Source organism: Clupea harengus, chromosome 1 (genome assembly GCF_900700415.2).
Source record: "Clupea harengus chromosome 1, Ch_v2.0.2, whole genome shotgun sequence".
Lineage (NCBI taxonomy): Eukaryota > Metazoa > Chordata > Actinopteri > Clupeiformes > Clupeidae > Clupea > Clupea harengus.
Genome location: NC_045152.1, coordinates 29,929,725 through 29,939,724, shown reverse-complemented (window position 1 = coordinate 29,939,724; position 10,000 = coordinate 29,929,725). Strand labels below are relative to the sequence as shown.

The 10,000-nt window shown below is 46.1% G+C and overlaps 2 protein-coding genes across 9 annotated transcripts in view; both read left to right on the top strand.

Annotated features, from left to right (window-relative positions):
- The window catches only part of LOC105905751 (dedicator of cytokinesis protein 7-like), a 50,127-nt gene extending 50,081 nt beyond the window's left edge, over nt 1-46 (top strand). For all 6 annotated transcript variants that reach the window (XM_031575453.2, XM_031575475.2, XM_031575460.2 and 3 more), the window contains one exon: nt 1-46. This exon is cut by the window's left edge and continues 1,367 nt beyond it. The gene's annotated coding sequence lies outside the window, so the exon portion shown is untranslated.
- Nucleotides 47-121: 75 nt separating this feature from the next.
- kank2 (KN motif and ankyrin repeat domains 2) overlaps nt 122-10,000 on the top strand; it is a 23,399-nt gene continuing 13,520 nt past the window's right edge. For 2 of the 3 annotated variants that reach the window (XM_031575496.2, XM_012833791.3), the window contains exons 1-2: nt 122-1,181; nt 8,137-8,217. The gene's annotated coding sequence lies outside the window, so the exon portion shown is untranslated. Of the gene's footprint in view, nt 1,182-1,216; nt 2,142-8,136; nt 8,218-10,000 lie in introns of those variants that run through there. The other variant, XM_031575491.2, reaches the window with a different exon arrangement.

Genomic DNA, 10,000 nt, shown 5'->3' with positions numbered 1-10,000 from the left:
TTCATTCAAATATGATTTTGTATTAAACTTCCCTCTTTGGCTTCAATTGTTGTTTTTGTTGTTTTTTTTCTTAGATAATACTTATAAGACTTTTAAGATGAGTGACCCTATGAAAATTGGTTTTGCCAATTAATTAAGAATACAATTTTGACATTATTTGAACGCTTTTGACGTTCTTATAGACGAGTCTGCCGGTAGTTTTATTGACCATTCTCAATAGGATTAAAAAAAAAAAAAAACTTCCTTAAAGTTTAGTATAGGTCCTACATTTTCAAATCTACCACATGAGTTCAGTCGTAACTTCAAATGAAAGTGGCCAGATATGTAAAGTGGCTTCGTAGCCACTAATTAACGCGCAGCTCACATGTGTATGTAAAACCATATGTTTTGAGGGGTTCAGCATGCGCTCTCTATGTTGCCTTTCACATGCAATTAATTTCCTGCGCCGGTGTGCCTCACTACGGAGTGTAATGTTAGTCTGCCACGGCCAAATCACTACCATATGGATAGCTCAGTATTTATGGTGTGTGTGTTCCCAAACGTTCTCTCGGATCTTTACAATAAATAGATAGACGTCTGAAATGCGCATAGTCTACAGAAGACTGGGAAGATCTGAATTGGTCGTTATGTGCGTTGAATGATACGACACTATCCTCTAGGGGAGACGGTGACGTCATGTTCCGGGAACGGCCGCTGGCCCACCCAATAAAACGTGAATGGAAAAGCATGGCGAGTGATTACTTACCTGCAATGTCAAATTTTTTGTGTTTTGGCACACGAATCTCAAGTTTCCGGCAATTGAAAGCATTTTATTTACAGCCCATATGTGTGCGCTGATAGCCTAGAGGCTGTGTACTTACTAAGATAGAGAGTGGTAATTTGGGAGTCTCAATGACACCTTAACAGTGGAAAAATTCCATCTATGGACCCACCTGAGTAAAGTATGTAAACTATAGTTAGGGGAATAACATATACGTAATTCTCTTCTCATCTCGGTGCAAGTGTGTGCTCCGTATTGTTTTTGTTTCTTGAGGGAGACCCTGAAATGAGCGGTCAAGAAAAATGACTCTGGCTCTTTAAATTAAGAGGGAGGGGGTCTTACTCACGGTTTGGCTGCGGTGTTTTTGTCTCGCTGTCAGTGAGAGCTGCTGGCCTTAGATATCAGAAGGGACCGCGAGGTGGTAAGTAAAATGTAATAATTTTATAAGCAATCACAGTTTTATGTTTTCTCCCTCGTGAAAGAGGCCAAACCTGTATGGGTTTTGTTTTCTAAAAGGTTTTTGTAGCGGTGCCTCTCTCCATTGTCTTTGGTCTGAGTTTTGAAGTAACGGGTTGCTAGTAAGAAATTGTACTTTTATCGTATTGGCTGGCTAATTTAAATGTAAACATTACGAAACTGTTCGCACAGTGATCCAATTCGTACCAGTGGTTTGGTCCGTGTGTGTAGCTGTTGGCCACTCAGCATCTCTTCCGAAAAAACGCTGCTCACATCGGAGCGCACACAAGGTTCTCCAAAATGTGGCGCATGGTTTGCCCCTAGAATGAAGGAGACTGTCTCAGTGTTTTGCCATTTTATTACGGAAAACCTCGACGCATTTACCAAGTTAATAATTGTATCACTCAAAGTGTAATAATGTTGAATGATATGAGCGACTACTTGAATTAAACTTATGCCCGATAGGAAAGATCTTACGGCTAGGCTACTTCTCAGTGTAGGAGCCACTCCATTGTCGGAATGAGGGGTCAATTAAAAGGTTTATGATTAATGTTGGCAATAGGACTACGTGCTGTATAATTATCTGAACTGGACGAGGCCTTGTTTGTTTGTGTAGGCTAGTGGGTCGACGCTGACTGTATGTGTGGTGCATTCTTCATTAAATAAAACCCCGTGATTACTGTGACTCGGGGGAGAGGGTGGGTCAACCCTTTGGCGGAGTTTTCATGACTTCCAGATGTTCCTCTGATTGCTGCGCTGCACACATATTCGCTCGTCCGTCCATCCATCCTGTGATAGCCGTAGCCTGTTCCGCGGCGAGAAAGTGCGAAGTGCCCTTTCGCGCTTAGTATGTTTGAAAAGTTCTATTTTCTTTGTCGATGAAAGGCCACTTTGGCCGAGGCTGTGTTAAAGAGAAGAGGTCTTGGTAAATATTGAACAGTACTGAGACTAAACTCAAAGTTTCATTCTATGCGCAAAACTTCAAAGAAAAAAGTTAGCCTGAGATATCCATAGTTATTCTTCATGAAAGGGCGCGTCGATTGATATTAACTTTTTTGGGGGGGGGGGGGTCATTTTATAGACCTCCCTCATCTTAACACTCATCCCAGTTATGCACCTTCATAGGCTGTACTTGTTTGGTCAATAATGCTTCAGGTCATATTGCTTATTGTGTCATGTTAATGAGTGAACTAAATTAGTGCGCCCACATATCAGAGCTGTTCAAGACTATTGCTTTTGAAAGACCACTTCCACTCTGTTGTTTACAACGTACATCACGCCTTCAGATGCTGAATGGGAGTTGCCCTAATGCTCCTGCCAGCCGCAGCGGGTATGGTATGCGTCTGTCTTATGGCTCCACATTCCCGATTTCAGCATTTGGAACATGGGGTGCGAGCGGGAGTGGAATTCCAAACTTCGGAATGGCAGGTTATAAACCGCATTTGTATGGTGGGCCACACGCTGGGCATTTTAATGGTTTTAGCCTGACTAATGGAATTACGCCAAGACGAAGCCAGACGAAGCTGTCTGTAATTGTATTGATTTATTAGAATTTGTGGACTGTTCACAGCATGCCAATCTGCTCCCTTGCTATCATCAGCTGATTGACCATTGCTGATTAAGTTTTGGAGCTAAACTTACCCCTGGTCATTTACGTTGAGGTAACATTAGAATCTGGGTTGTAACTTTGAGGTTTGAGGAATTCAGAAATGGGGGCAAAGTGCCCCTTTAATGTTAATCATTGGTAAGTTCTTCAAATAGTCCTCGGTTTGACCAGTGGGCTATCCTTGACAGTACACTGATGTACAGTCCCCTGATTGTCACCCAGCAGAGTAACCACATATGATCAAAGGTGGCCTGTTAGGTAATTTCACCTGTGCCCCTCTCTTTAGGCCTGCAGGCCGAATGAGCCACAACAGCAGGTTTAATGTCATGAAGTTATTAACCCTAACATCCCCATTATTAGTGGTCTCGTAACAAATGAAGTTGTACTCGCAGGGAAAGACAAGTCATGTTAGCATGTTGTTTTTCCATCCTGAGTACCCTTGTCCTTTGAAGACAGATGCTCTGTGGAAAGACAGATAGAATTTGAACATTAGCACTCTAATTTGTGACACCCCTTAAGACCCCTTAAGACCCAGCCTGTAATCCAGTTTAGATTTAAACCTAGACGACCATCTTTGATGCAGATGAAGTTCTCTCATGCGAGGGTTGGTCCCTCTGTGATCCATGTGTGAGCTGACTGAGGGGTGTGTGCTCTTGGCTACTCTCCGTGTATATGGAAGTATTTGATGTGGATTCTAGCAATGGGGGAAACGAACATGAAATAGGAATTTACCCTTTGATATATAGCCTACAATGTCATATATTGTTTGTGTTAGCTTGAAGGGCTAGAAACTGAAGGGATATAAATCAAAGACAACTGGGCTGCTTTCTCTCAAAAGGAAACTGGACACATTTTTATCATCATTTAGATTATCACTTGCTAAATTCTCAAGAATGTTCTGGAATAAATCCTAGACTGGAATGGGTGATAAATGTTCCTCTGCCCTTCCCCCTGGACAGCATTTTCACCTTTCCCATAGTTCTCTCCCAGACAGTGTCTCTCTCTTTCTCCTTCTGTCCAGATCCCTCACACAGAGCTGCTCTAGCCACTATTCCACATTGCTCCACTCTCCACTCCACACTCTGATTTCTACACCACATGGTTGACCCTATAACACTTCTGCGCAACTCTATACAGATCACTTCGGCACCAAGGCTCAGGCTCTGGCCTCTGTCACAGTCTAACCCTTAACCGCACCCTATCACCGTTTTTCCACAACCTCTTTCCCACTCCCCGCCTCTGTGCCGCTGCGCCGCTGTATATCCAGAGTTGGTCGAGTTTATAACCCCTTCTCGTTTTTTAATCCCCCTTTTCTATTTTTTGGCCTTCCTGTCTCGCGGCCCCACCTTGCCGGAGCTTCCTGTTGGAATTTAGCACAATGACCGTTGGCGGCGCTGATATTGTGTTCGTCTGACTCCTGTTACCGCGGTAACGTGAGCGGGCAGCGAGGGCCCCTCCCTGGGTCGGCCCTGCTGGCTCGGACCTCCGCCACTTCAGCAAAAATGGCGTCTTTTTCTCCATACCGCGCTCGCTGATGTCTAAAACAGCTCTATGGGTTCCAGGCATATAGACCTCAGAGAGTAGTGTTTTTTTTCTCAGAATTGGTCATGGCCACACCACTGCCATTCGCTCCCCAATCTTTCCATTAGTCCACGAGGAGCTGTAATGGCCGTAGCCCTGTAGGATGTAATATGAGTCACACTGTCTGCCTGTCTGCCCCAGGAACATTTCACGGCCCCAAAGAACAGAGAGCACACTCCCAGATGAGAGAGCATGAGTGGGGCTCAGGACCTTCAGAATGTCCCCTGTGTGTGTGTGTGTGTGTGTGTGTGTGTGTGTGTGTGTGTGTGTGTGTGGCGGTTCGCAGTCGTCCATCTGTGACAGCCCGAGCTGAATGAACTTTTCTGTTATGGCCACAGTGAGAGTCAGAGGGACCACCAACAGCCCTGAACAGACTAGACCCCTCCTCTCGCTCGCCAGTGGGACTCTCCTGATAGCCGGGCCGGATATCTGCAAAACCTACCTCCCCAAATCAATATGATCAATTGAATGAGCGCCGGAAACGTGCACACGTTTGGGGAAGCCCATCGACTGGAGTTCATAAGTCTTTCTGACCACGGTGGCCACACATGTCTCGTCTCACCGCTGCTCTTCACGACGTGCACTGAGACACATTTGCCTACTAAACACAAGAGCATTATTGTTTTAAGTCCGCTTATTTGGCTGGGCCCCCTGCCCCATGTTTCAAAGTTGTTTGTTTCGTAGTGTGGTCTTCCAGAGTGCTTAGACTCCAATAACCCTCATTACAGCACAATCATGATTAGGCTATTTTCCATACATTACTCATGTGCAATTTACTCTTCCCTAATTAGTCAAAGGAATGGCCAATCTCTGCCATTTCCAGAGGTACTGGTATGTCTTCCTGGGACTAGATACAGCCTCTGTTTTCTGTTGTTTGTCTGATGTGTCTCCTGTGGAATGCATGGCCTATGATGGTAATCTTTAAGGAGGAACCCTTTTAGTCTACTAGGAGAGGCCTGTTGTTAGGGCATTATTCCCCCTTCAGTCCTGATCTCCAGTTTAGCTTCATTTGAGCCCCTTTTAAGCTCCCATTTGCCTACCTTGCAGAGTGTGGCCAAATAAGGTATAGCAAATGGCATTTACAGTCAGCCCGGCTGGTGGTTTCCAAATCTGAACGCAGCATTTCAGCTTGTGCGCATTTCTCTTTTTTTTCTAATCTGGAAGTTTCCATCAAGTCTCTCCATCTCTCCATCTCTGTTTACCCTTTTATTTCATTCCACTTCTCCCTCTCCTTTTTCCTTTCTCTCCTGCGCTCCCTCTCTCTCTCTATCTATCTATCTCTCTCTCTCTCTCTTTCGCTTCCAAAGTCCTGAGCATTCTTTCTCTCAGTTCTGCTCTTTCTCTCTCTATTCGCACCATTCTTCTATTCTTTCTTTCTCCAGCCTCTCATGCTCCCCGTGTCTCTCTTTCTCTCCCCAGCATGTGTCTACTCCTGAGCGAGCAGGAAGTGACTGGGTTGTTTCTGGATCCAGTGGGACTTTTGAGCTCCTTTTCCTGTAACCCTTTCTTGCCTGACACCCCCAGACTTATTTACCGTTACACCTCAAACAATGACAAAGCAGCCGAAAACAGTAGTGGAAGCTTGATTTTATTCGCTGATGAGGGGCCATTTTAACTGAGACTGTGTTAGATAAGGTTGAAGAATTTGGTGATGATGTTTTTTTTTTTGTGTGTATGTGAGGTAAACATTGGTTTATAAACGTATCAAAACATCAAAAGTTTCTTAAAGGCTCCATGTAAAGTTCATCTTTTTTCTCCAGAGAGGTCTTATTGATTGTTCAGGGGTTGTATTATATATCTCATACGTATTCTGTATCTGTCCAGAATTGCATATTCATACAGAAATCCTCCTATGTCCTCATCGTTTTGGTTAGTTAATGCCTTTTTATCAGAGTCAAATGACATATAGTAAGATTTCAATCAAGTACATTCCACACAAACATCATACCCACAATAATCACACAAACACTGTGCTTTGTGCTCGTACATCCCGATGTTGCTCAGTTGTATTTGATAATGCATAGCACCATATCTGTTGTGACACACAGGACGAGTTGTTCAGAGAAAGGAAGCTAGTCTGGTTACACATTCAGTATCAGAGACAGAATGTTGTGTACATGTGATGTATTTTAAATGGACCCATGGCTCTGTTGTCCTTCATATTCACTGGCTGTGTCATGTGTTCTCCCACCAGCCCTGTGTGTGTGTGAGAGAGAGAGAGAGAGGCCAGGACCGTCACAGCACGCTGCGTGCGTGCGTGTGTGTGTGTGTGTGTGTGTGTGTGTGTGTGTGTGTGTGTGTGTGTGTGTGTGTGTGTGTCTGTTTCTGAAGGAATATGACTCCACTGAAGGGGCTTGATAGCCATTACGTGTGTTTTTAGGCACAGTTTCCATCTCTCTCGCACTCACTCTTTCTCTCTTTTTTTCTCTCTCTCTCTCCGAGTTTCTCCCTATCATATTCTCTCTCTCTCTCTCTCTCTCTCTCTGTTTGCCCCTCCCATCCCTATATTAGAACCAGCTGTGGAAGTTGGGCCTGAATGAATGGCTCTTTGTGATTTGGCTGCTATCATTCCTCAAGGCTCTGTTTCTGACTCCCTCCCTCCCTCCAGATACAGCCATGACAAAAGTGTAGAACAATGCGACTTAATGTTCTCTCCATAGAACATACTTCCATAATGGAGGCAGCCCTGAGGTTCGGTAGTGTTACTGAGGCGTTTAGTTAGCATTGTTAAATCTCTCCTTTCGGGGGGGGGGCAGTAGTACAGTCCTCAGGGACTGTAATCATGTGACGTCTGGATGGGAGTGGGTGGGAGTACTGTTTCAGGATCAGTTTTAGTGTTTTAGATCATGACTGTGTAGCAGAGTAGAGATGGTGCGGAAAGTCTGACTGGAGATCAGCTCAGCTGCTCTCGACTCGACTCGACTGTGCACAGCTTGAGGTGAACCCTAGCCCAGATGTTGGAGGAACTGGGAGTCGCTGCTGCGAGGTGGGAGCCAAGCTGCTGCCGTCGTCACGGAGAAAATGTCACATCTTCTGGTTGGGTCACGCGCATTCCTTGCTGGCGCGGAGAAATCTCACGGAGGCGATGGAGTATGGGAATAAACCACTATTGTGTGTGGAAGGAATGAAAGCACCATGGGTTACAGTGAGACACTTCTGGAGGGGCTGGGCTGTTCCCACAGAGGAGAGAGAGAGAGAGAGAGAGAGAGAGAGAGAGAGAGAGAGAGAGAAGGAGAGAGAAGGAGAGAGAAGGGGAGAGACGGGGGGAGAAAGACACAGTGGGAGAGAGAGGGGTGTGTCTGTTGTTTGGGGTCCAGGAGGTTGAGTCATGAAGCCATAAAAACTGAAAACATTGCACAACATCACGGCTGGGAGGCTCATTTGTCGAACAGTTTGTTGTGGGTGGGGGTTGGGGGGCGGGGGGGGGGGGGGGATGGGCGGTGTGCCTACCAAAGCTAGTGATGGAGGCATGTAGGGATGAGGCCTTGTTTTCCTCATCAGGGAGGTGTGAGCTTCCCCATAAATCACCCATCTGTCTCTGCTAGTCGTCTCCGCTCCGGCAGAACAGCGCCACTGGGAAGCCATGCCTTAATATCCCAGGGTGCGCCTCGGAAGTGTCAGACTAGAACATGTCAATCCCCTCTATATGGCTTTTTATAAAGATAATGATGCGGCTAGATATAATTCAGCTCTTTTTTCTTTTTCCTGTCCTGTGTTTTGTTCCTCCGCGTAGGGAGTAGGAGACACAGATCACAGAAATAGAAGAAGCCTGGAGAGGAGAGACTGGGGGAGGAGAGACCTTCCCGGCAGTGCTGTGAGTACATGGATGTAAACACATCACACACATCCACACACACTTACACACACACACACACACACACACACACACACACACACACACACACACACACACACCATCCCTCCCCTCTCATTTACTATAAATCACCCTCACACTCTCACACCCGCCTCCCCCCTCTACCCCTATCTAAATATGAGCTACAAATGGCCGCCGTGCCTTTTCCCAGGCCTGGGGAAGAGTAAACGCAGGGTGAGCTGAGCGTTGTGATAAGGAGGCCTAAGCCTTGGCCTTAGAGTGTGTGTGTGTGTGTGTGTGTGTGTGTGTGTGTGTGTGTGTGTGTGTGTGTGTGTGTGTGTGTGTGTGTGTGTGTGTGTGTGTGTGTGTGTGTGTGTGTGTGTGTGTGTGTGTGTGTGAGATACAGAGAAGGGGGCGGGGGGATCCTGTCCTCCTGACAGGGAGAGGGATGAGGTGAGCAGAGGCTCCGTGTGGAGCAAGATATGTTTGGAAAAGCCCAGCTGGAGGACGTTCACCTGTGACTCCAGCTCCTCACATACTTCGCTCGAGTGCCCTCATAAGTACACACCTTACCTCATCTACCATGTAGTTTGGAATGCGCGTCTTTGTGTAATTGGACACTGACGTTAAGCCTGTAGACTCTGCACAGAGCACATAGTTTTAACCACACGCGCATAACAGCGAGGAAAATGTGCCTGAAATATCTAGTTATATTGATGTTTTGGGCCACATACCCGTGACTTTTTCAGCTGTTTACAATGTGCTTGGTGCACTGTCAGTCACCACATATGCAAGTCTTTTGAAATGATACAGCCAGATGACTTACTCAAGGTGCACCTACTTGTCCCAAACTGTTTTTGTTGTTTTGACGGATGTATTAAGTTTCAGCCAGAAGACTTGATGTCTCTAACCCCACCCTTACTCGACCCCCCACACACATACCCTGGATTTCTAATCTTAATAGTCTGGGCAATAGTAACTTCCGCTGGTTTGGAATGTGGGGGGAGGTGGGAGACGCAGCACACCAGTCTGGGGGCAAACACATTCCTCCCAGCGGAGACCTGACACTGGGCTGCATGAGGGAGAGGGTCTGGAGCCGGAGCTGGAGCTGGATCACAGCAGCAGGGAGATGGGGGCTGGGGTTAGAGTTAGGTGCTGGAGTTATGGAGTTAGAGTTAGGTGCTGGGGTTAGAGTTAGGTGCTGGAGTTATGGAGTTAGAGTTAGGTGCTGGGGTTAGAGTTAGGTGCTGGGGTTAGAGTTAGGTGCTGGAGTTAGAGTTAGGTGCTGGGATTAGAGTTAGGTGCTGGAGTTAGAGTTAGGTGCTGGAGTTAGGTGCTGGAGTAAGAATGAGTTGTGGGAGTGACCTACATCTATTCATTTAGAATTAGTGACAGCTTTTTTTTTTCTTTTTTTTTTTTAAATGACTTACAATAATATAGTACAGATACGAGTTTGTGAACAACTTTACATTTGGAAACACAAAGGTTGGCTCTGAAGAGAAGAACAATAGATGTTGTCATTGTAACGGTACACATAAAAAAGGAATATACCATAAAAAAATGTGAAGTTGGCACACATACATAGAGTGTGTGTGCTCTCTGGGTTTTGAACCCATGATGGTGTATGGCGCTGAGCTCCAGGAACAGTGTGTGAGTGATGGTGTCAGGACGTGAGGGAGGGCGCTCGGGATGGAGGTGGGGGTGGGGGTGGGGAAACAGGAACAGGAGGGGTCTCTGTTCACCGTCATCTCAATGAAACACTGTTTATGAGCAGCCGGAGAGG